We start from the raw sequence: 26,657 nt of genomic DNA, 5'->3' as shown, positions 1-26,657 counted from the left end.
TGAAATGTTTACTGTGTTCCTTAAAGTAAGGGGACATGCTGGTTCTTAAGCTAATTTGGGGTGGGGGGTTACTGGTTCCCTCGGCTACTACTCCCATTGCCCCCTCTTCTCCCTTGTCTTTGGAATAAACAAAAAAAATTTTAAATGTGTCAAACGATTGAGTTATACAGTTATAGATGCTGGAGATTCCAAATGGCCAACCACTGATTCATGTCAACAGCCATATTAATTTCATCTGTTCTCTCTGTAGTTAACACTGAAAGAAGAAAAAAACGCTAAAATCTAATTGGGGTAAATGTAGCAGAAATATAGTATCTGAATGCAAGAGCTTCCACAAACAATTTAGTCTTTTACTTCTGTGTTTTGTTTTGTTTATTTGATTTGGTTTGGTTTTATTGAGGGGGAAAATATGTTAAGGGGAGCCACCTTGCTAATGCAGTGTTCAGGAAGGTTGCCTATGGGAATTTCCCGTCCTTTGTTAACTAGGAATTATATGTGAAAACGCAGTTTTTAATTAAAATTGGCATTTCCCAGCTTTATGCTGGCATTGTCTATCTTGCTAAACAGTGAACTCATTTGTGATTCCAGCAGTATCCAATCCCATTCTCAGAGGTGATAAATCAGTTCCCACCCCACTTTCTTTGTGCCAAATCCTCCAACCTGTACTCCAGACTTGACTCTTATCCCTTTGTAGTGAACAGATTTGCTTTTGTGAGAACTAAACAAGGACTGCAAGATTTGGCCTCTTTCTGAGAAGAATCTATAGGACTCCGTCTTTACTATTTTTAAGTTCTTTTTGGAGATCAGTGTTCCTGTAAAAAGCTCATGCCAAACTCTGTGTCACTTGCCTTCAATATATCTACACATGAGAACACCAGAGAAACCATAATGGTTTGTAAGTGGTATAAGAACCTTCAGTGGTTGCACTTCAAAAGTCCATTCTGATTTTGAAAGCTTCTACCATTTTCTGAGAACATGCTGCTGAAAACAGAAATCCTTCTAACCCCAGAATAAACCTTTTAAGTGAAACCATTGGAGATGAACAGATATGCACTGGAAATGAAGCAAGATTTGTCCCATAGTATAACAAATTATATGTAACAAACAGTGTTGCTTGATACACCCATTAGATTAATAAAAATCCCTCTGACACATAATGAAGCGACATTTTATTCTAGGTTGGAGCTTTCAAGGTTAAATATACAATCAAACTCACAATGAAGAAAAATGTTAAAATTAACATTACCTTCATAGGGTGAGAAATCAGACCCTATAGTTGAAAGAGGTTTTCACAGTTAGCTGCATTTTATTGTCTTTTTTTCTTTTTATTTAAGAGGGTTAGAGAAAAAAAAATCTTTAGTTGCTTACAATTTCACATAGTCTGATAGCTTTTATTTAATAAAATAGTATTGCTGCCTTTTAGAAATCATATATGGTTACGTGCCATGCAAGCAATTCTAAATAATTCATTCCATCTGACAGTGTAAGTAAGAGAAGAAGAAAACTATGTAGAGATTTTGATGAAGATGCTGAATTCAAATTAATGGCTAGATAGCTACCTGTGATTTTACTGTTTAACCAATCAAGCAGTTGTTGGCTTTTGAAAGCTAGCGAACCATCTACTTTATCCAAAGAAAATTCACAGGCTACCTCTCCAAACAAATGGCCAGCCAGGTACCAAACATAATAGGACAAAATCATGTATTCATATAACATAAAATTCTGCATATAAATTAAGGCAACCACCAAAGCTAAACAATCCTTTATTAAAAATCTGCTACATGGGAGTAATCCCAGTGCTGGACTTCAGTAGTCCTAAATCATTGCAGTTCGGGGCCTTTTGCAGTGATATTTCTGTATCAGTAAATCAATGTTCCTGGCCTTCTAATGTTATTCCAAGAAATACTTTCATTTAGAGCTACATTTAAGGGAATGAAATGCATTGAGAGACAACTACCCTAGGTTGCTGTACTCCACCATATGTCTCCAACTCTCCTGAACAGGACCACGTTAGACTGCTTTCAACACAGCACACTGAAACCCTTCCTGGGGCGGAAGGACTTTGTCCAAAAAAAGAAAACTGAAATATCTCTCTTATGTGCTGTATTCAATGAGGGATAACCATGGGGGCCAACAGCTTACACACACACACACAGGCCTCAGAGCCCTATGGAGCAGCACTGCAGTGGGAATTTAAAGAGTACTGGGGGGCAGCAGCCAGGTGCCCCAAGCCCCTTTGAATTGCTGGGCCCTGAGGCAACTTCCCCTTCTACCCCTTGTCAGAGGGCCTAGGGCTAACCTACCCAAAATTCTCAAGGACTGAGGCCTGGTCTACGCCAGGGATCAAAATTGATCCCAGATACACAATTCTAGCTACACCATTAGTGTAGCTAGAATCAATGGATCAGGATCGACTTTATTCCCTGGGGTAGTTTGGGGCTCTTTGGGCTCATGCCAACGTCCCTTACTCCATGCGATAGTGTGGAATATCAGGGTCAACGGCCAAGCCCAGAGAAATCGATTTTCCAGCATCTTCAAAGATGCAGCAAAATTGAACTCTAGATGATCAACTGCAGCATGTTGAACATGCAGGAAGTACAGAAGACCCTCAGGGGCAGCCTACACACATCATCATATTTGCTTCCCATGCTTTGCTTCCTACTCTTAATACAGGTTGAAACTCTCTAGTCCAGCACCCTCCAGAGAAAACTTACCAAACCTCAGGAAGTCAATATTGTCTAGCACATTACTAACACATCCACTGCTTATTGGGCTCTTTGAAGACATTTAGGGGAAAATTACAACTAAATAACAGTGCTGAACACTGCGAGCCAGGACGGCTGGTTGTAAATAAACTTTATGGGACCACAGGAAACTTGGACACACCCAAGGTAAGTGGACATCCGGCTAACCAAAATCATGCTGGACCAAGGATGTTGCTGAGCCAAGGAATGCCCAACTAGAGAGGTTCAACTAGTAGAATCTTTTATCAGTGCTGTACCCAGATACATGGATGCAGTGGAAGATCACTCAAGCAGTGGACAGTGTGTCAGGCCCAGAGGACCACCCAAGCAGCAGTCCCTGGGGAAACTGCTGCTCTGGAGGCCTTCAGCAGCTGGTGCCACTGGCTCCACCCCCACAACACCAGCCCCTTGTGGCATGCCTCTCCCAGTAACTGCTGGGCCAAGATTTACTCAGGGGTATTTATAATATAGGCCATGCTCAAGTCACAGGCCATGATTTTTTTCGTTGCTTGTGAACCCCCATCCAAGGATTTTACTAACAGCACCTGTGATTAAATCTGAGCCTTAACCATGATGCAAAATATCAGACCCACCTGCCAGAGTGTATATTCATAAAGGACAGCTGTAAAATCATTGTAAATTTTCAACAAGCACCCAATACACTTTAGGACAAAGTTTGTAAGCGTAACTACAGATTATGCGTGTTCAGCCTCAGCCATCTTAAAGGGGCCTGATTATCAAAGGATCAGTGCTTTCTGAAAACAATTTGGCTATGTCTACAGAAGAAGCCTTTGTCAACAGAAGTGACTGTTAGAAGTGACTTCCTGGCAAAACTTCTGTTGACAGACTGCGTCCACACATAAAAGCAGATCAAAAGAGCAATCTGCTCTGTCATCAGGGAGCAGCCAGACTGCCCAGCCCTCTCTCGACAGAACAGCTGACAGGAAGTTCTGCAATAAGGGCTGCCCAGTGAAGTGGAAACCCTATCTGTCGACAGAAGGGCCCCGGGACATCTACATGGCCATTTTGTTGACAGAACATTGTCGAGAAAGCCGCTTTACCTGAATGGGGAGAGGTACAATGCTGTCAATGGATGTGTCACGTTTTATGGACACACTGTTGACAAGGCACATTTTGCCTGTAGACGCTCCACTATTTTTTCCAACAAAAGCCCAGTTCTGCCAGGAAAAGCTTCTCATATAGATAGAGACTTCCTGATCGAGGAAGCGCCTGGAGAAGAAAAGATAAGTGATTTGCACCTGGTCACACACCAGTTGATGACAAATGTAGAAACTGAATACAAAAAGGTGACTCTGGTCTCCTAGCTGCTAGCTAAAATACCCTCCTATTTAACGTGCTAGAGCACCACATATATATTTTAGACACCTAATTGTGTGCTGAATAATAGTTTGTTTGCATCCAGGCATAATTAATCTTCCAAATATTGGGTCTATCTATTTCATAAGCTCCTCTTAAGATAGCTGCAAACTATTGCTAATAATTTTGAGTCAATGGTGTGTTTAGAAGGTTATCTAAGGCTACCGCTTGGAGGATTAAAAGATTTTCTTTCTTCCAGAGCCCTCTTTGTTGTAAGCAACCAAGGTAATACAAACCAAGGATTTATTCAGGAGAACCAGGACAAACCAACAGAGTAGATCTGTGAGACGCTGAAGCAAGAACACATCAGACCAGCGAGCTTACAGAAAAAAAAATTCTCCAAACTTACCAGGTTACTGAGGTAAAATTAAGCAGAATTTTTAAAATTCTCTATTCTTTTAAATTAATACCAAGAGACATCTTATTTTTAATTATTCAGCTGACATCCTGTTATGGACATCCTCATAAAGCATCATAGCTGGCAAGTTACTTGAGGCACTAACACATTTCCATGTTTCTGACATACAAATACTTGATTTCGTATTTAATAACTAGCTATATTTGTGAGGGGGGTGAATGAAAGAGCTTTCACATGATTGTGGCTCAGAAACAGTTGTCCATTGGCACTAGTGACAGAATTAATTCTTCTTTCTAATAAGTGTTTGTTAATAATTTGTATGTGGAAATACGTATGTAAGCTACACAGTATGGTTCTGTGTCCTCCTCAGAGCTGAGTGAATAACTACATTTTTTATTCAGAGGACAAGCCAAAAATATTCCCCTCAAAATTGGTGTACTCTGAATTGATGTTTTCCTATCACCAAACCAACCAAAAGTGGTAAAAATTTCATTTGGGGTTTTTTTGCTTTATTTTGGATAGCTTTTAGATGTTTGTCACATGTTTGTTTGTAAACGAATTAGTTAAATTTCAAAATGAAAAATCAAAACACTTGCAAACACAGTAGCCAAAAAGAACAGTTCTGACATTCTTAAAAAAGTTCCCCTTTTTCTACCAGAATTATTCACTGAATTGGACCTAAAGTTGTAAACAGTTTAGGTACCTTGAAAAATGCACTTTTTGGTGAATTTGCTATTTGGCCCCCGCTCCCAAAAAAATGCACTCAAACTCTCCTCTAGCAGCCAGAATAGAGGTTTATGACTCTGCTGCTGGCTTTGAGCTCACAAAGCTGGGTCTTTCAACTCAAACAGTAGCGTCTTACCTACACATCCAGAGGTCTTGGCTCCATTTTCTGCTGCCAACAACCCAGAGATGTCACATCTCAAGAGGATGGCTGTAGTGGGGATTCAAGTGTGAACCCACCCGGGGCAACACATTATAGGTATATGCATAGGGCTAGATCCTGTCCTGGCTGGGTTAGTAAAAGGGACTGAAGACACTGTTCAATATGTCCTCCCCTATCGGAGTCTTATGAACAGGACAGCCCAGAGAGTTTGCACTATGATGTTGCTCGCACCTGATCACAAACCACATACTAAGTGCAGAAGATGCCCATTCGAGAAAGAAGTGGCTAGGCATGTGTATTAACTGCCTCTCTCTCTCTCTCTCTCTCTCTAGAAAACATGACCTATGAGGGACAATTGAAAAAGTTAGCTTTGTTTAGTTGGGGAAAAAAATGAGACATGAGATGATCACTGCTTTCAAGTATCTAAAAGTTACAAGGAGGACAGAGGAAAATTATTCTCCTTAACTTCTGAGGATAGGACAAGATGCAACAGGCTTAATTTGCAGCAAGGGAGGACATTAGGAAAAACTTCCTCGCCGTTACAGTGGTTAAGCACTGCAAAAAAAATGCCTACAGAGGTTGTGGAATCACCATCTTTGGAGATATTTAAGAGCAGGTCAGATAAATATCTTTCAGGGATGATCTATATGGTGCCTGATCCTGCCGTGAATGCGGGGGACTGGACTTGATGATTTCTTGAGGTCCCTTCCAGTTCTAGTATTTCATAATTCTATGAATGAGGTTCAATTTAGATCCCTAATTTTGCAGTCTTTCCACGTGTTTAATTCCCATGGAAGTCAACAATATATAAGTATGAACTGGTTGCAGATTCCTAAATGCTCAAATATTAATCAATACAACATGTAGGCCTGCCATGTAGGCCTCCCATCCTTGTGCCCAGATCACATCATCACACATTAATCATGAACCCCAGCAATACCCAGACATAGTTATGAGGACTGAAGGGAAGCTATCAGTCTGCTGTGGCTTTACACCAGGTATTCATCGTTCTTTTTGTGCAGTTTGTGTGTTAGTAAGTTATTGCTGTAGGGAAAAGTATTAATACCAGGGTGAAAAGAATATCAACCAAATAATCTTACTCTCTGAATTAGCCATGTTAAAATTTGAATACGGCAGGATCAAATCCGTGACTGCGTATGTTCAAAGTTCATTGCTAATAATACAACATATTTGGGAAAAAATCAAAACCCAATAAATCTTTTCAGTGCTGTGACATTTTCTGTCCCTCTCAATCATTAAAATCGACCTCCAAAATGCATGAATTGCAGCTCTTTTTTCCCTGAATTCCCCCAATCTAACAAAGCACTTGTGCTTACCATAACAGTCGGTTTGAATAGGAGAGGCAGACCCCACAGAGAATAGGTACATGATACCGTAGATTGGTGAGGAGCTAGTCTACAGAAAGGAAGCCACTCTGCAGTCGACAGGGAAAGATGGAAGGAAATAGAGAGGCATCAGACATCAACCGGTGCCCATGGTTGTTGATGATGATGATTATGATGAACAAAGCACTTAAGCTTATGAGCAGTCCCATTGAACAAGGGCTTTGAAATGTTACGGCAAAATCTCTTTTGAATAACTGAAGTCAATGGGAATACTCACGTGTTAAACTTAAATACACACTTGAGTGGTTTGTTGGACCAGGGAATACATATTTCAGACCATTTCTAAATGAGTTTTCTTTGCTATCATGAAAAGGATGAAAAATATGGAAGCAAATCTGTGTACAGTGCCTATAACCACAATTAAAGACATTCAGAAATTGGATCTAGACAATGCGTGGCTTTCCCAGGTAGATAGTACTGCCAGCTTAGACACTAGAACTTTGTGAACAGATGTTTTGAAGCATTATCAATAGGGTTACTGTAGAATTTACTCATCATACATCAGTATTTGCAGTGGCGTTCCTGCTGGGCAGCTAATTTACCCTGCTCCTAAATGTTCAGTTCAGACAGTAGTTCACATGAGGATGAATGAGCTCACAACTGTTTGAGATGACAGTCTGATGCAGCCTTTTAAGGCCACGATGGCTTAGCCTAACTTGCCCTCGACACCAAACACTTGCAGTGAGCTGAGAGTGTTGCACACATGGACAGCTGCAACAATCAGATGACAAATGTCAGATGCAATTTAAAACCACTTACCGCTTGCATTAAAATAAGAATAATTATTAAGTGCTACCGCCACGTTCTGCATGGTGCAAGCATACAAAATGATGCAGTCCCTGTCTGTGGACTTTATGCCCTAGGTCAGTCATATACAAAACACCTAATACATAATACACTGGTACAGCAGCACAAGCTTGAAGCAGTGAAAAAACAATCTCAATGTCAAGATTGTTAGTGAAGTTGTTATCATGTGTACCCGGCACTGTATGTTACAGCCTGTCTGGTGCCATGTACCTCCAATAAGGAATGCAGCTCAGTCATGTCAAAACCACCTAACATCCATTAGAATAGCAGGCACAAAGTAATATAAGATGGACTCACTAGCAGCTTCTGCCAGAGGCAAGTTATATAACCACAGGTATTGTAAACCAGAAATGCCTCTGAGAGGGAGTGAAATGGAAGATAATTGGGTGAATTCCAGAAAAAAAAAAAAGAAAAAGCATGTGCTTTTCGCTTATTGTAACTAGTCCCTTGCAGAGACAAAGCTCTGACTTCAGGCTGTAATTGCTCCTTGGTTACGTAAGCTTTCCCCTTTTCAATCATTTTCCACAGCAGAAAATGCATCGGTCTACTTCGACCAGACATTTCCCATGAACTCAGAGCCACCAATACCAGGGCCAGAATACCTCTCCATTACAGTAAATTCATCCATATCCAGCAGCCCCACGACTGGGAGGTTGCTGGATAGTAAAACAGAGCTTTTCTTCCTCTGGAATGCACTAAAATGACATTCCGGCCCCATTTTTCCAGCCACGCACAGCTGGAGCTTTCCCGCCGCCCACATCTGGAGGGATCCTGCCACACGCACCTAGAGCTGACCCACGACACAGCTGGAGGAACCGCACCACACAGCTGGAGCTACTCCCTTAGCCTGGCAAAGACTAAGATTTGTTGCATCCACACAGATTGGGCAAACTGGTTTATAGCCCAATTCAGTCACAATTGACTACCACAACCATTGCTGAACTGGGTCGATTTGGCATGTGGCAGAAGATCCAGCAGCACTGTCTCTCATCTCCATTTCTCCCAGCCAAGTCCTCAGGGCTCTAGAACCCTTTCATTTCTCTTTCCCACCATATCACTGGCCCACCTGTCACCAGTCAGCACACACATGTGTGTATAACAGTCTGCAGAATCCTTTGTCCTGCACATGAACAGAAGTAAAGCTCTCTGTTGTGCGTTAACATTATTGCTAGTTACTTGGGTGGGAAAGAAAACCAGTGGTCCTGAGATCTGGCACTTGAAAACAGAGACAATGCAATTATAGGAATAATTAGCCCAATCCTCAGCTGATATGAACTGGTGCTATTCCAAAGGCTTCAATCAAGATATGCCAATTCACAAGCATTAATAGTAACACACAGCTCTTATGCCATGCTTCTCATCAGTAGATCTCACAGAGCTTTACGAAGATAAGTATCATCAGACCGAGCCTGCAAAGAGGGAAACTGAGGCACAACTCGCAGGAAGTGATTCACCTATGGTCACCCAACAATAGTACCTGGAATAGAGCACAGGACCCAGTGCACTATTCTATTGGCTAGCCCACACTGGAGAAACTCTGATCCATTGTATTTAGGTGATGCAGTATAAGGGTATGTCTACACAGCAGCCTGATTCTGAAATAAGCTGTTCTGGAATAGATATTCCAAAGTAGTTCATTTCGAAATAACACTGCTAAACACAAAAAATGCATTTCAAAATAGCACTTTGCTATTTCAAAATACATCATCGAAACACATAGGCCGTGTCTACACTAGCCAAAAACTTCGAAATGGCCATGCAAATGGCCATTTCGAAGTTTACTAATGAAGCGCTGAAATACATATTCAGCACCTCATTAACATGCGGGTGGCCATGGCGCTTCAAAATTGACGCAGCTCGCCACCACGTGGATCGTCCAGACAGGGCTGCTTTTCGAAAGGACCCCGCCTACTTCGAAGTCCCCTTATTCCCATCTGCTCCTAGGAATAAGGGGATTTTGAAGTAGCCAGGGTCCTTTCAAAAAGGAGCCCCATCTGCAGGAGTCACGTGGCGGTGAGCCACGTCAATTTCGAAGCACCGCGGCTGCCCGCATGCTAATGAGGCGCTGAATATGTATTTCAGCGCTTCATTAGTAAACTTTGAAATGGCCATTTGCATGGCCATTTCGAAGTTTTTGGCTAGTGTAGATGTAGCCATACAGACTATTTCAAAATAGCGCTACTGGACGCACTATAACATTTCAAAATAGACACTGATCCTCATTAAATGAGGTTTACCAATTTTGAAACGTCAACCGCTATTTCAAACATATTTCAAAATCGCAGTTGGTCACGTAGATGCTAGATTAGTTATTCTGAAATAATGGCTCTTATGCCTAAACAACTTTGTTGTGTAGACCAATCCTAGGTCCAACCCAAAGTCTGCGCAGAGCTAACTGCTGTCTTTGCCACACTCCCAGTGATGGCTTTGGTGGAGGGAGAGACGTGAGTTGTCTCTCATAGTCCATTGGAAAGCTGATTGGAGTTGTAGCTGAACTATAGGTTTTAGTGCATTGGGGTAGAATTGTGAATGGATGTTCTTGCCACGTTTTGTGATCTCTGTGAAGCAGAAAGGCAATTTGGAGAAATATGACTTGCAAAACCAATAACCCCATCTGGGCAATATATGCTTAATCTTTTCAGGACTGTAGGGCTAGTCTGAGAAGGATCCACAACACAAGAGGTCCCAGCCATGCGCAGCGGAGCAGCTCCAGTTGTGATAAGGTTCCTCCAGCCGCACAGCAGCAGGGTCCCAGCTGCAGTGGGGTTTCCCCAGCTGCAAGGTGGTGGGCTTGACAGCTCCAGCTGCAGCCATGGGTGGGCTCTGGCAGCTCCTCCAAACATGGTGGCTCCTTGGTGACTTGTGGGCATTTTGGGGTTGGGGAAATGGGGCTGCAGCAGCCTGGTGGGAATGGGCTCTAAAACTTGGGGTTCTTCCCCAGAAATCATGATGGAAGGACACCAGCATCACAAATATCTCTTGAAGAACCCAGCTTTTTTTTTTTTTTTTTGCTCTCATGGATAATATGGTTCATTTTGAATTTCATCCATACCTCACATGGTAGATGTACCTACATTTTCCGTAAATGGAAACTAAATCAAACTCCTATTTAAGACTGGAGAGACCAACTTCAAATTATGGAACATCTTGTCAATCGATGTCCTAAACAATCCTCTCCCGCTAGTATCTCATCCATCTACTCTTTGTCACCTGAAGAAATTAATTGGATTGCCAACCTAGACTTGGACATCTAACGCTGCTGTTTCTGGACCACATCAAAGAAGAAGAAAGAAAGTGGAGCTCTTCTGAAAATTTTGACCCCTCGTTACAAAGTTCTAGTACCTTCATTTTTAAAGGTCATAGGGCCTGGCGTAAATTGTCGTGGTTCTGCTGACACCAACATACCTAACAGTTTCTACCAACTGAGGATCTACCCCAGATGGCATGCATATGCATGGGTGTACGTACAAAAAGAGACAAAACAAGCTCCCTGTGTCTACACGTGCCCCTTCCTTTCAAAAGCGGCATGTTAATGAGCGAGTTCGAAAGATGCTAATGAGGCACTGCAATGAATATGCAGTGCCTTATTAGCATGATGGCAGCTGCGGTGATTCGAAAGTGTGGCTTTTCGATTGTGCACTGTCCGTGGAGATGGGACCTTCCAAAAGGACCCCCTCCCAGTTTTTGAAAGCCTTCTTCCAATCACCAGATGGGAAGAAGGGCTTTCAAAAACTGGGGGGGTCGTTTCAGAAGGTCCCATCTCCACAGGTGGCGCGCAATTCGAAAAGCCACACTTTCGAATCACCGCGGCCACCATCATGCTAATGAGGCGCTGGATATTCGTTGCAGCACCTCATTAGCATCTTTTGAACCTGCTCATTAACATGCCCCTTTCGAAAGGAAGGGGAACATGTAGACCCAGCCGCTGTCCTTCTATCCAGACCCTTTTTCACCCCTGTGCAGAGACCCATTACTTCTCCAGTCCTTCTGTTTCAGAGACTGCTCCCTGGTAGTGCCCAACAAAAGGAGAAGGGTGAAGCCACCAACGTCCATAGTCCATCATCCATGTTGGCTGAATGCACAGGGAAGTAAATGCATGATGTACCCTGATAGGGGGTAATGCAGCAGGTACGCTCTCCAGCATTCTGTGGTGCCCCACTAGGGATTGTGCTTTGTTGAGACCCAATGTCTCGAAAAGCCACCCCGCCCCCACTCAAGATAACTGAACCCACCTCAAGACGCAGGGTTCAGGTTAGTTAATGTTCCAAGAAGCTCACATATTTATAGAACTGCTTGGAGGATTCACCCATTCCTTCTCCATCTATGCCCTGATCATGTCTATTCCATAGGTGAAATCAGCAGTTGTGAGAGGCAGAGAAAAAAAGGGCAACATTTTTTCTATTGTGAAACTTCCTTCTCTTCATGCCATAAGGCAGCTGTAAGACCAACTCCACTCTTCAACACCAGTCAGCTTTTGCAGCTGCTGTATCCTACCTACTCTTTGGAACAACGCTATATACAATGTAAAAGTTAACCAAAGTTTACAAATTCTAACTGAAAGCGCTTTAAACAGCTGTGTACTTAGAAATAGAGCTACAGTCATGTACTGTACTTTGTGTGCTTAAATAGTGCACGTAATATAGTTCACTGCAATAACTTCTCAATACTCAGGTTTCTAGCATGTTTGGAGGATATAGACAGGAATTAAATTTCAGTCCTGGAACTAGTACTGGAGTACAGCCAGTCTCATGTGATTCATAAAAATTTCCCTGTCCTGATGTCTTGATGCCTTGACAAAGTTTCCCGAGGTTCTTCCTCTTATTAAGGTCTCAAGTGTTAAACATAAGTGAGAAGTATTTTCATCTAGCAGCATCCATACTGAAACTCCAGTTAGAACCTTTGAAGTTATTTCTCCATCATGCATAACATTCAATATCACCTCTGTCTGCATATTAAGTCTTCTGCTATATAAAACTGAATAAGGTAATTTTAAAATAGATAACAAAAAAGTAAGAGTTTATAGCAAAATGGCAACCATCACCATCCCACCAAATGACGCTTGTTAGCTGTAACACAGCTAACGTATTTTAGCCTATTTCTTAATATTCAGCTCTACAGTTCTCTAAAAAATCCTACAGTTCTCTTACACTCATGTTTCTCAGCTGTCCTTGAAAATGAGCTCAGGTCATCCATGTTTGTTCTTATTTATGGATTTGCTGGGTTGGTTTTTTTTCTGTTTGTTTTTACTTTCCCCTAGTTCTTCTGTGTGGGAGTATCAGAGTGACAATACGTCAGAGCATTTGGGAATAAAGATGGTGAGAAAAATGGAATTTTTGAGTGTTTTGCATTTTGACAAAGTCCCTTCTAATATTCTAGAAAACTATGGAAAGGCAAAGAAAAATTAATCCCTATTATAAAGTAGTAAGTCTTTTTAGGATTATTAAGTAGCCTCTATATTCTCATGGAAATATTAGTCCCCCTCCCCTTATTTCAGCCATAAGCTTTAATCAGCAGATGGTGAATGCACCCCTCACTCAGGCAATCTGAAAAGCACATGACACAGAATGATTCTCCCACTATCCCCATATAATACAGTCTTATCCCAGCAGGATTCTTGTGGAAGGGGATGCACCAGGCAGCACCTGGGATTTCCCCTTGCTGCAGTGACAGTGCAGGATTTGGTCAAGGAAAGTGGGAACATATGTTCAGAGACACTATGTTCTTAGGGTGTCTTACACTGCACTTAAACAACCACAACTGGTCCACGTCAGCTGACACAGGCTTGAGGGGCTCAGGCTACTGGGCTGTTCAGTTCTGGAGTAGATGGATGGCTCAAGCTGGAGTCAGAGCTCTGGGATTCCATGGAAGAGGGAGAAAGGGTCCCAGAACCCAGGCTCCAACCCAAGTCTTAATGTCTACACTGCAGTTAAACATCCCCATAACCCAAGCCCTGCAAGCCTGGTGTAACTGACATAGGCCAGCCACAGGTGTTTACATGCACTGTACATAGACTCTTTGAGACTGAACGCCTGATAGATGCAAGAGCTGATATTTTCAAAGCCATCCTTAAATGATTTGAATGACTAATGCCTCTCAAAAACAGTATCAACTGAGCATACCAACCACTTAAATGTCAACCAAACCTGCCCCTCCTACCTCCACCTCACTGGCTAACACTGCTCATGCAAGTTTTTGGAAGGACATACTGCAAAAAGAGGGGTCCATGCTAGAAGCAGGCCAGAACTAGGTGCTGAGTCTACACAGTCTGAGTTCTGGCTTAAAAGTCCAGTTCTTCAAAAAGCTCCAAAGATGTAACACAGCCATAAAAATCACCCTCACCAGTTAAACCAAGTGGGTGGCTGTTTGGGGTCTCTAGGGTGGCTCAAAGAAAGCAAGTCTGCCAGTGCATCTAGGCCAAAAAGTTTTGAGATGGGAGAAAAATCTACATTTTCATTAATAATATTTTCATTCATCAGAAAACTCATTTATTGTGTCAGTGAAACTGCCATGCTTCACTAGCCTATGGTGATAATTTGATCATACTCAAAATGATCTAAGCTGATTTTATGATTATTCTTTTTTGCTTCATTTAAGTGACACCAAACAACCACACAGGCACTATAAAATCAAGCTGCTTTTCCATGGGGTCTTTTATTCCATTTTACAACTGAATTGACTGAGCTACAAGAAAGAGCAATTACTCTCCCTGCACCACTCAGAGTGAAGGTCATGTCTGTGCACAGGGGTGAATTTCTAGTACACATTTTGGACCAGATCCCATACTCAGATGGAGAGGTATAGGTTGGATATGAGGAAAAACTATTTTACCAGGAGGGTGGTGAAGCACTGTAATGTATTACCGAGAGAAGTGGTGGTTACCGAGAGAGGTGGTGGAACATAGTTATGGCTGGGATGATTTAGTTGGGGTTGATCCTACTTTAGGCAGGAGGCTGGACTAGATGACCTCCTGAGGTCCCTTCCAGCCCTAGTATGCTATGATTCTATGATTCCTTGTACAACCAGTTCTCCCACAACTTTCACTGTGTTTTTAACTGGTATGACTTTAGTGGAAGTTTGTGGGTTTCCCAGGAATGAAAGAGCAGGCCTTCAAATGCAGAACTCTCTTGCAGCTTTCATTATTAGAAAGCATGCTGCTTCTTGCATAAGCCACTCTTCCTGGGGAGGTTAAAAAGTCAAGCTTGACTGAAATATTGCATTCAAGTTCTCTGTCCTGAAGCCAAAGACTTCATATTTGAATCCCTAGTGTTGTAAAAAATAAAAATAGCAACGTTTAACTGGGGCAAATAAATTAAAATGAACATTTTCCAGTGCTCCCTAATGAGGAAAAAAGTCCAGTCTTTTCATGCCAAATATCTGTAACGTGATCCAGAGGATTTGGATGCATTTGGGGGAGGCTGATGATATATGCAACAGGTAAAGAAAAGGGTCAAAGACAAATCATGGCAGTGATTAAAAGCCAAACAGTGTTTTGAGTCACATTCAATCATCTGGACCTCACTGGAGGCAGCTGGCTCTTTTGACCACAAAAAGGACTACCTAGCAAGCCATGTGGCTTAGGCAATCCCAGCTAGGTCACTCTGAGATCAAGTTCGCAGGAGGGCGTTTAACCTTTGAAATTGGACACAATGGGATGCTATTGGATTTGTAAAGACTCCTTGAACACGTGCTTTCCTGAAAGGTTGTTGTGAGAGTGAAGATTAACTATTATGACCCAGAGCATAGCCAGTCCTTTCATGGATGTACCATGAGTGGAAGGATGCAATAAGCATTCACCCATTGTCATTAAGTATCATTAATGAAGAACAGATTATAGGCTGCATTGCTCAGGGACTGCTTGTACAGCTCTAGCACAGTGGAGCTAGCTGCAGATCCGGACTGTGCCCTCTACTGAACAAAAACAAAATAGCTTCTCTATCAACGGAGTGCAAGAGGCCCCATAAGTGGGGCATAGAAGCAGGTATGCCAAAGAGAGCAGAGCACAGGGTGTATCTTCCTACAGAACTGCACAAGCTCTCTCTACCCCACATGCCAGGAAGCTCCCGAATCCATACGGCCTGCTAGCATTCTCCCTGGGGTGATGCAACTGTATGCAGTCTCTGGGGCATGCGGTTCACTATCACCTGGGCCTTAATGGGTCATGTTTGATCTGAGCTGTAATTTAGGTGCTAACTTAAAATACTTATTATCATGCTTGTTATTGGATAACTAAAGGGAAGGCTCAGACTATCAGCTGGTGTGAATTGGCATAGCTCCTGTGAGGACCACTGAATTGCTCCAATTTGCACCAGCTGAGAATCTGGCCTAGTTAAGTCTCTACAGACTCAATACACAGCACTGCATAATCTATTAGATTAGACTCCTAATATGTGAAGGTGAGATTCTTCAAAGGCTCTTATGTGAATTAAGGCATTAGATTCTAAATCACTCAAGCTCTTTCAAAAATCACACCTAGGCTGTGTCAACACTAGCTCCCTACTTTGAAGGGAGCGTGGTAAGTAGGGTGTCGGGAGATTATTAATGAAGTGCTGCTCTGCATATGCAGCACTTCAGTAAACTAATCCTCCCCCGTGGCAACTTCGAAGTGCAGGCTCGCATGTAGCTGCAGCTAACCCGAAGGTACTTCGAAGTGCCTGGTGGGTCAGCTGCAGCTACACGCAAGCCAGCACTTCGAAGTTGCCACAGGGGAGAATTAGCTTAATGAAGTGTTGCATATGCAGAGCAGCACTTCATTAATAATCTCCCAACACCGTATTTACCATTCTCCCTTCGAAGTAGGGAACTTGTGTAGAAACAGCCCTAGACTATTAAATCCACATGTACACAACAGATTGCAAGGTTAAAATCAACATTGGAATATTCTAGGATAGCCAACTTTCTAACCGCACAAAACCAAACCCCCTTGTCCTGCCCCCTGCCCTGCCCCTTCCCTGAAGCCATACCCCCTCTCAATACAGCGCCCTCCCTCTGTCATTCAACCTCCCCCACCCTCACTCACATTCACTGGCCTGGGCCAGGAGGCTGATGATGAAGAAAGGGAAGAGAGCTCCAGCTGGGGGTGCAGGCTCCAGAGTGGGGCAAGAAAAGAGGGGTTCAGGGTGAGGGGGAGCTCTGGGATGGATAGAGGGTTGGAGTGCAAGAGGGGTGAGGGCTGTGGATTGGGGCAGGGAGTTGGTGTGCAGGAGGGGGTGAGAGCTCCAGCTAGGTGTGCAGGCTCTGGGGTGGGGCTGGAAATGAGGGTTTAGGGGTACACGACAGGGTTCAGGGCTGGAGCCAAGGGGTTTGGAATGCAGGAACCGGCTCAGAGCTGGGGTAAGAGGTTGAGGTACAGGCTCTGCTGTGGTTGTGAGCTCTCAGCTGGGGCCAAGGATGAGAGGTTTGAGGTGCAGGAGGGGACTCTGGGCTGGAATAGGGTGTTGAAAGTATATGAGGAGGGTTTGACCTAAGGCAGGGGGTTTGGGATGTGAGCGCTGGTCAGGCGGCTCTCAGTGGTGCAGCGTGGCTATGGCAGACTCCCTGCCTGCTCTGTCTCCCCTATGCTCCCAAAAGGAGCCACCCATGTCTGGACACTAGTCACGGAGGCAGCCAGGCAGCTCTGCACAATGCACACTGCCTCTCCTTGCAGGCCTTGCCCTCACGGTTCCCAAAGGTTGCAGTTCCTGGCCAATGGAAGCTGCAGAGGCAGTGCTTGGGGAAGGGACAACATGCAAAGCTTCCCTGGCTGCCCTTGCAACCTAGAGGCCTGACATGCTAACTGCTTCCGGGAGATACGTAGTAGCTCGACTGAGCTGCCAATTGGATTTTAAAGGCCCAGTCAGCAGTGCTGACCAAAGCTGCTAATGTCCCTTTTGGATTGGGTGTTCTAGTCCAAAACCAGACACCTGTCACCCCTAGAACAGTCCCTAAAATGCTAAGTGTATGTATTTACATAAAAGAATCCTGTGGAATCATCTACATCTCAGATAAAGTATTTATTACGGCCTTCTCATCTCTAATAAATATAATGTCCATAAAAGAGCTGCTTAAATAGCTAAGCTAATCTGTTAGGGTCCAATTGAAGAAAGCACTGACGCACATGCTTATCTCTAAACACGTATTTAAATGCTATTTCCTTCAGTGGGACTCAAGTATTTGTTTAACTGTTGTTCCGAACAGGGAGATTTCCATGAATTGGAAATTCACATGAATACCTGAAATAAATTTTGGAGCCTGAGGCCTAGCTGCAAAATGGAAAAGTATAGCTAATGGGCAGTCAGAGCTCTTAATGCAGTAATTAATGAAAGAGAACCTTTTTTTTCCCAAAAAGTCCTGGCTTAGAGCATTTTTATACACACATAGGGTGCGTCTACACTAGCCGGCTACTTCGAAGTAGCCGGCACAACATTGAAATAGCACGTGTCACATCTACACACGCTGTGTGCTATTTCAATGTTGAAATCGACGTTAGGCGGTGAGACGTCGAAATCGCTATTCCTATCCAAAGATGGGAATAGTGCCCTACTTCGACGTTCAACTTTGAATTAGGGCATGTGTAGACGATCTGCGTCCCGCTACATCGAAATAGCAGGGTCCTCCATGGCGGCCATGAGCTGAGGGGTTAAGAGACACTCTGTCCAGCCCCTGCCAGGCTCTGTGGTCACCGCATGCAGCAGCCCTTAGCCCAGGGCTTCTGGCTGCTGCTGCTGCAGCTGGGGGTCCATGCTGTGTGCACAGGGTCTGCAACTGGTTGTCAGCTCTACAGCCCTCGTGCTGTGCAGGCCGAGTGTGTCTGGGAGGGGCCCTTTAAGGGAGCAGCTCACTGTTGCCCCAGGGCTAGTCCAGCCTGTGACCCTGTTCACAGGCTTTGCTGGCCCCTTATTTCGACGGGGAGTGCTTGTGTGTGTGGACGCTCCACATTTCCTTCCAGGGCAGCTCCTTGTGACGCTCCCCATCACTACTTCAACGTTGAACGTCGACGGCACCAGCCCCGGAGGATGTGTAGACGATACGCATCAAAGTAGCCTATTTCAACGTTCTTCCTTCAAAATAGGCTACTTTGACGTAGTGTGCTAGTGTAGACGTACCCTATATGTCTACACTTGCCTCCTTCTTTGAAGGGGGGCATGGTAATCAGGGTGACAGGAGATTATTAATGAAGTGCTGCAACGAATATGGAGTACCAAACTTCGAAGTTGCCGCAGGGGCTGAGGGAACTATGGGACATGTTCCCACAATGCACTGCTGCAACAGTAGATGTTTGGCCATTCAGTGTGGCAACACTAACTTGACTTTGTGTGGACTTTGTGGGGAAGTGAGGATACTTGAACTTATAAAACTCAGCCTTATAAAATCAAATTTAATAAAATCGAATTTATCTGGTAGTGTAGTGTATGACATTGCCTTAGTTGCAGTAGTAATGTAGGACTGGGCCTAAAGAGAGCAAAAGGCTAGTAATTTGTTACTAGGGTTTATTAATGAATACCAACTGAACATTCTGAGAAACGCCTACCAGGGAGCAGTGCTCTGAAGATGGTATTCAGGAAAAAAAATACAGTGCAGGAAATCTGGACCCCAATGTGCATCTTCCCTTTTACTTTAGTACAGCCGGGATTTCACTGTGCAAGAGATGTGAAGCCTGTTCTTGGAAACGATGGAAGTAAACAATGCAAGAAAAATATTGGAAGGGAGGGTACAGATGGGAGAAATAAAAGTCAATCACAAGGGCTAAAGACAAATTTAAGAAGACGCAGAATAATTTGCAACAGAAATGGCTCACAAAATGTTAATTCCTCCCAACCAAATGGAAGTGTGCGTATAGACAGCAGCAAAAAAGTCAGTCACAATGTCATTGCTCACTATATTTGCTATTATCTGTGTTTAGCTAAGATAACCCTTTTATCTTGTGTCTCACTTACTGCAACATCCTTCTCTCTCTGGCCTTGACAAATACAAATTTGCCCTACTCATATCCCTTGAAAATGTTGCTGCACAGACCATCTTCCTAGCCCGTTCCTTTGACCATGTCACCTCTTCCTTTGCATCCCTTTGATGGAACACCTTCTCTATTGCAGCAACCATAAACTACTTGATTCACTTTCAAGGACTGTCATGACTTAGCCCCACCTTACTTATCACTTCTTGTTCAGTAACCAAAGGTCAACTCTTACCTCCAATCAGACCATTATCTCAGCCTCCCTCCCCTCCTGCTAAATTGTCAGACATTTTCCCCAAGGCTGCCCCTTGTATCTGGGAAAAGCTGCCTGTAAGCATCCACAAAGCTACCTCAATACCCTCCTTCACAACACTCCTTAAAACAATCCATTGTCTTGAGGCCTACATCAGGCTGATGGAGTGATGATGCAACAGCCTAGCATGCTGATGGGTACTGTCTCATCACTCCGTGGTACTCCCTCATCTGTCTGCGTGTAACCACCTACTGTCCCCTGTCGTATTCAGATTGTCTTGTTCTGTTTTTTGTACAGTGCCTAGCACAACGGGGTCTTGATCCACGACTAGAGCTCTTAGGAGTTACTATAATACAAATAAAGGGAAGGAAGGAAGGAAACCGTTTGCAGCCTACACTGATGTAACTACCACGTACATTAAACTAACTTAACATACTCAAAAGCCAGGAAACTGAGAACTGAGGGCCCCGTCCTGTTCCTATTCAAGTGATTTTAGATTTTCACCATTACTGTCAACGGGCACATAAGTGGGCCCCCTATGCCTGACATTATGTTTTTGACCCCCTGTGCTTGCACTGTATAGCTGCGTCTACACGTGCACGCTACTTCGAAGTAGCGGCAGTAACTTCGAAATAGCGCCCGTCACGTCTACACGTGTTGGGCGCTATTTCGAAGTTGAAATCGACGTTAGGCGGCGAGACGTCGAAGTCGCTAACCCCATGAGCGGATGGGAATAGCGCCCTACTTCGACGTTCAACATCGAAGTAGGGACGTGTAGACGATCCGCGTCCCGCAACATCGAAATAGCGGGGTCCTCCATGGCGGCCATCAGCTGGGGGGTTGAGAGATACTCTCTCTCCAGCCCTTGCGGGGCTCTGTGGTCACCGTGGGCAGCAGCCCTTAGCCCAGGGCTTCTGGCTGCTGCTGCTGCAGCTGGGGGTCCGTGCTGCATATACAGGGTCTGCAACTAGTTGTTGGCTCTGTGTATCTTGCACTGTTTAATGAAAGCGTGTCTGGGAGGGGCCCTTTAAGGGAGCGACTTGCTGTTGAGTCCGCCCCGTGACCCTGTCTGCAGCTGTGCCTGGCTCCCTTATTTCGATGTGTGCTACTTTGGCGTGTAGACGTTCCCTCACTGTGCCTATTTCGATGTTGGGCTGAGCAACGTCGAAGTTGAACATCGACGTTGCCAGCCCTGGAGGACGTGTAGACGTTATTCATCGAAATAGCCTATTTCGATGTCGCAACATCGAAATAAGCTATTTCGAAGTTGGGTGCACGTGTAGACGTAGCCTATATGACATGATCCTTTCTCAGAGAGCCTGGAGTGGAGGTTGGCCTTACATATCCTGGCAAATTGTCACAGAGGGGTCATCATGTTAGTCTGTAGCTTTACTAAAAACAAGCAGTCCTGTAGCACCTTAGAGGCTAATAAATTTATTAGTCTTTAAGGTGCCAGAGGACTGCTTGCTTTATCCTGGGAACAACTTCACCTCTGGATGACAGGGAGTTCAGAAAGCTCTAGCCTGATTTTGCACTTTCTGAGATTTTGCAGGTCTTGGGCAAACTGTCAATGTTATCTGAACACAAGTTTTTGTACAAGTACAAAATGTCATAACTTTTGAACTAAACTCCACAGGAAAAAGGAGACTTAAGTGCAAAATTGACTTTAATAAACCCATTGTAAGCTCTTTGGCACAGAGATCATGTCTGCCTATGTGCTTATACAGCCCCATCAGGCCCCCGTCCTGACAGGGCAGTGGGTCTCTGGGTGCTGTTGTAATGCAAGTGATAATAAGAGATGCTTTTGATTTCAGTTGTCATTCAGTTGGTTCAGACTCTTGCTGACAGGGATAATATGCCAATTCTCCCAGTGAAACTGTGCAAGCCCATTTTAAAGTGCCGCTTTTACTGCAGACTCTCAGACACAGTGAGACTGCCAGACACAACCGTGTTTATGAAATTTCTGTATATCATTAACCATTATGTTTATCAGTTACAAAGGAAAAGAAGGTGGCAGAGTTCTACTGTGACTCGAAGCCTTGGATGAACCCTTTAAAGATTTGATTCTTTACTCTTTACTAAACAAAACCGTCGGATAGCCAGGTCAGAGTCTGATCTCCTCAAACCAGGTCAGTAGCACACTGATCTACCATTAATCCCACTAAATTCCCCGGACCTCCTTCTGATATCATTTACGCCATAATAACTCCACTAACTCCAGTGTGAGTACTACCCTTTCATACCCTTTCATACCTGAAGTGTGTGAGGAAGGTCCAAAAGAAGTACAGGTGAAATAAACTGATGTTCAGCAGGAATGTGGATATCAGCACTTGACCTACAAAGACTTTAGGTGTTTTCCCCAAACATGAATTATGGAAGTGGTCAGTACAGGCAGATTCTGAACCCCTTGCTCCCATGACTGGTCCCCTGACTCCCATGATTTCACTCGGGCTGCTTATGTACAGGACAGCTTACAAGGAGCCACTGATTTGGTCTGACAGTTGCAGTGCAACAGCAAATTGACTTTTTCCTTTTTTGCCTCCACGCTGCACAGGAACCACTTTGCTAATTTGCAGTTCATTGTCACTCGGAGGGTTCCTTGCAGCATGACAGCTTTGATGTGTCTATCTTCTACTGACTGTCATTTACATTTGAGGTCGCTTCCCTCTTCCTAGCTCATTCGCTTACATTTTGACAGATCAGTTTCCTACTCTTGAGCTGTATCATGTCACTAATTTTCAATACACTTGTTCAAATGAAGATTTCTGCTGGAAAAGCCATGACTCAGTGTTGCAGGGGGCTGCCCAATGACCAAAACAAACTGTACTGCAAAGACAGACGAAGAGACCAAAATCAGAGTATACAGGGAAAATATAAGGGCAGTAGAAGTTGGTTGTCCTCTTGCAGTGGTCATAGTTAAAAGCATAAGGGCTGACTCCACAGTCACCTCCTATATACTGAGGCTGACCAGGAGGTCAGCTGACCTGGATTTGCACTATCGTGCTAAAAGACTTAGCTTTCCAGTTGGACAAACATAGACTAAAAAATTTAGGCTACCTCTACAATACCCCAGAAAATTGACCCCTGCCCCAGGGTCAATCTCACAGGCTTTGATTTTGCATGACTAGTAAGGATGCACAGTCAACTCCTGTACTTCTTGCAAGATGCGAGGAGTGTGGGAGGTTGACAGGAGAAACTCTCTGGCCAACCTTTCCCTGTATAGCCAGACAACTTAGCCGAGTGCAGATACGTCGATTTTAGCTAAGCAACTGGCAAAGCTAGAATTGCGTACCTGCCATTACCCGTGTTGCCGGGGGCCATTCAAAACGACCCCCCCGATTTTGAAAGCCCCTTCTTCCCAAAACCAGATGGGAAGAAGGGGCTTTCGAAATCAGGGGGTCATTTTGAAAGATCCCCGGCTACACAGGCAGTGTGCCTTTCAAAACTGGCAGTTTTGAAGCCTGCGTGGCTGCCATTATGCTAATGAGGCACTGCATATTCATGGTAGAGCCTCATTAGCATATTCCAAAGTGCCACATTACCATAGCCCTTCTGAAAGGAGGGGCTAGTGTGGCCATGGCCTATATTCTTATGTCATGTCACAAAAATGTTATTAATTCTGAACAAAAAGCTAAATGAACCCTCTTAAAACTACTTAACTTCAAAATCTCTACAGAAAACAAAAAAGCAGCTTTGGTCTCTGAAGTAAGTTTTATGCTTGATTTTCCTTTTCCAACAAGATTTTTTGGACAATCTTTTTTCACTACAAATGTTTATTCACTTATGGCAGGGAGAAACTAATCTTGGAGCCTTTTCACATTTAAAGTTTAAGAAGAATTATGCAATCCAAGTGGGACTTCTTATGCATAGTGTTTGCTTCCAATATGTTTTTGAAGGAGAAATGTGACCTCGAAATCTGTATCATGTTTATGTTAGGCTTTCCATAAACATTCTGGCAGAGTGTTGTTTTCTAATATTCTGTCACCCAAAACCACATTGTGACTGGTTTGAAAGGGGAGTGAGTAGTTAATGTTAATTGGGCCTGCAAACACATAAGTACATACTGACCTTTATTCCCACGAGTAGTTCCCTTGAAGTCAGTGTAAGGCTACGTCTACACTGAGAGATAAATTCAAATTTCTGAATTTAAACTTTATAATGCTGGATTTTATAAATTTGAATCTGACTATCCTCACCTCCCCACGTGCTCCTCACAAAGTCGACTTATTGCTGACACACTCAATCAGCATGCATTGACTGTTACAGCAGTGCATTGGGGAACCTACCCCACAGTTCCCTCAGCCCCATAGCATTCTGGGTATTTTTGCTGGTATTGACATCATCATCCCACATTGCCCTCATTCCCCTCTGTGGTAAGCACAAATTCATTTTTCCAGGTGGAAGGAAGGAAAAGTCAGGTATCAATAAAGGTCTCCAAATCAACAGGAATCTCTTTATCTCATAACTCAATCACTTTTTAAAATTGTAACTATAACTGAATTATCAAGGATTTTATAAAAATCAGCATCTGTGTGTCTTCTCAACCGGCCATCCACTGACTGACCCCCCTCCCTTGATTGCATCTGATCCCTGGAAAATAACACAGGGGCAATGAAAAGCATGAAGAAAGAGTAGAAAGTAAAGATTTGGATAAAAAGAGTTGCTGATGGGAGGGTTTTGAGGTCCATCCTGTCCACAATACAGCATCTCTGCAGGCTGTATTCTCAACTGGCCCTCTACCCACTCTTCCCTGCATGAAGGGGTCCAAAGTTAGAAGGAAGAGGATAGAAAAGGCTAGAAAAAAAGATTTTTCTCTTCACTACACAGATATTGCCAACACAAGGGATGGGGCTCCCCAAATTTCCTTGCCATTGTGGGGCAGTTTTGTGTTTGGGATGTAGAATGGCCAGATGACATGGTCACCAAAAATCTTTTTGGCTTTAGGGTGTGGGGTCCATGGCTCGAGGGCCACTTGAACCATTCCCCCAGGCAGTTGCAATCCCCTGCAGTTCGTAGCTGCCGGGAGAGATTTCCCCCCGGCGGCAGAAAGGCACCAAAAATCTTAGCTGCTGGGGGAGACTTCCACCCAGCAGCAGCTATCACCCTCCCAGCTTTTTGTTGGGGCATAGCATGTTGCAGGGGCATTCAGTGGGGCCAGCTGAAGTATTCTCCATGGGCAGCTGCAAGTCCCTGCAATTCGTAGCCACCAGGGGAGACTTCCCCCAGCAGCAGCAATGCCCCCAAAATCTTAGCTGCCAGGGAAGACTTCCACCTGGTGGCAGAAAGGCCCTGAAAATATTTTTGGTGGGGCGCCAGTTGAAGCAATCCTCCCAGACAGCTGCAAGCCCCCGAAAATCTCAGCCACCAGTGGCAACTTCCCTCCAGAGGCTGCAAGCTCCAAGAAATCCTTCCTGCCCTTGGAGCCCTAACAACGTCAAAGCCAGGACATGGTGCTACCTGGCAGCATGGTCAGCCCCAAATGGTAGACACGTCCTTTTATTGGGTCAGGGACTACCCACGTGATGTGGCTGAGTGCAGGGAAGACCGTGACTGCATGCCACCTGTGGAGGAGCAAGCGTGGGGTGCACACAAATGTAAACCACTGATAAGAAGTTTCTCGGCCTCTTATGCAAGTATCACCCCCAAAACAGCCTACCTGCCATGTGGTACATTGGGGCAGCAGCTGGCACCAGGCAGCACAGAAAAAAATACCAAGTGTAGAGACAGAATCACAAACTTCATGCTGGGGTTATCTGTAATGGGTAGGTGAGCTCACAGTGCTAATAGCAAAGAAAGACAGACGTTTCTCATCAGCCTCTCAAACAAATATGACCCCACAGACACAGGGTTCCTGATCCTGATTTGAAATTCACAATCTTCCTCTTACCTAGCTCCTGTGCACGTAGAGAGCAGCAGCCAGAGCAGAGCACTGTGGAGCATTGTGGGCTGCACACCGGACACCTCTGGAGGCCAATAAATTCTATTTTAAGATGTGGCGCTTCCACACTGGCCTTTATTCAAACTTTTAAATTTGAACTTGACACTACGCCCAGCAAAGCAGGTCCCAACGATATTGTAATATCGATATTAGTGCTCCCTAAATCGAGCTAATGGTATTTACAGTGAAGACAGTTATATGGTAACATCGAACTAACTGCCTTAAATTCAAATTTACTCATAAGATGGACATAGCCTAAGACTACTTTTGCAGAAGTATTTGTAAGAGTGTGTTCTTACTGGCTACTGGACACCACTGAGAGGGTGAACTTATTACTGAAAGGAAATATCAGCAAGAAACAGGCAAAGAAAGAAGAGAACAAAATTATTCTCTTTTCTTCCTTTCCCATTCCTCTTGCTTTCCTCTCCTTCCTATTTTGCCCTTTGTTTAATCAAAAGTTTATATCACTGACTTGCCAGAAGGAATTCACAAGATCAGTCTAATCTAGAACAGCAATATGTATTATTTCTAGATCAGAAATATGATGGAATTGTATGGGCTTCTTACCAGAAAACATTACAGGTTGTTCCTCCCTAGACCATTACCCTGGGAATATGAATGGTCCCAAAAGAGGGAATTTGCCAGACCAGGGGATCTCAGGACTCAGGGCTCACCTCAGGGTCTCCCAGCCTCATGGCTGTGCTCCCCTCCTGGCTGCTGCCGACTCTCTGCCCCCAGGCTGCCCAGGGGTCTTCACTCCTTGTGAATCTCCCCACCTCCAGCTCGGCTCCCTGCTGTCATGGGGCTGCCAGTGGACCTGCCTAACCTCGGCCAGGCTCCCAGCCACCCTGGGGCTACCAGCAGGGCTCCCAGCCACCAGCAGGCCTCTGCTCCCAGCTTGCCAGGCAGACCACCTCCAGGCAACTGGGACTCTCTGTTGCAGGTGCTATCTGGTCCAG

Source organism: Carettochelys insculpta, chromosome 6 (assembly GCF_033958435.1).
Source record: "Carettochelys insculpta isolate YL-2023 chromosome 6, ASM3395843v1, whole genome shotgun sequence".
Taxonomy (NCBI): domain Eukaryota; kingdom Metazoa; phylum Chordata; order Testudines; family Carettochelyidae; genus Carettochelys; species Carettochelys insculpta.
Note: the sequence above shows the minus strand (reverse complement) of the source record.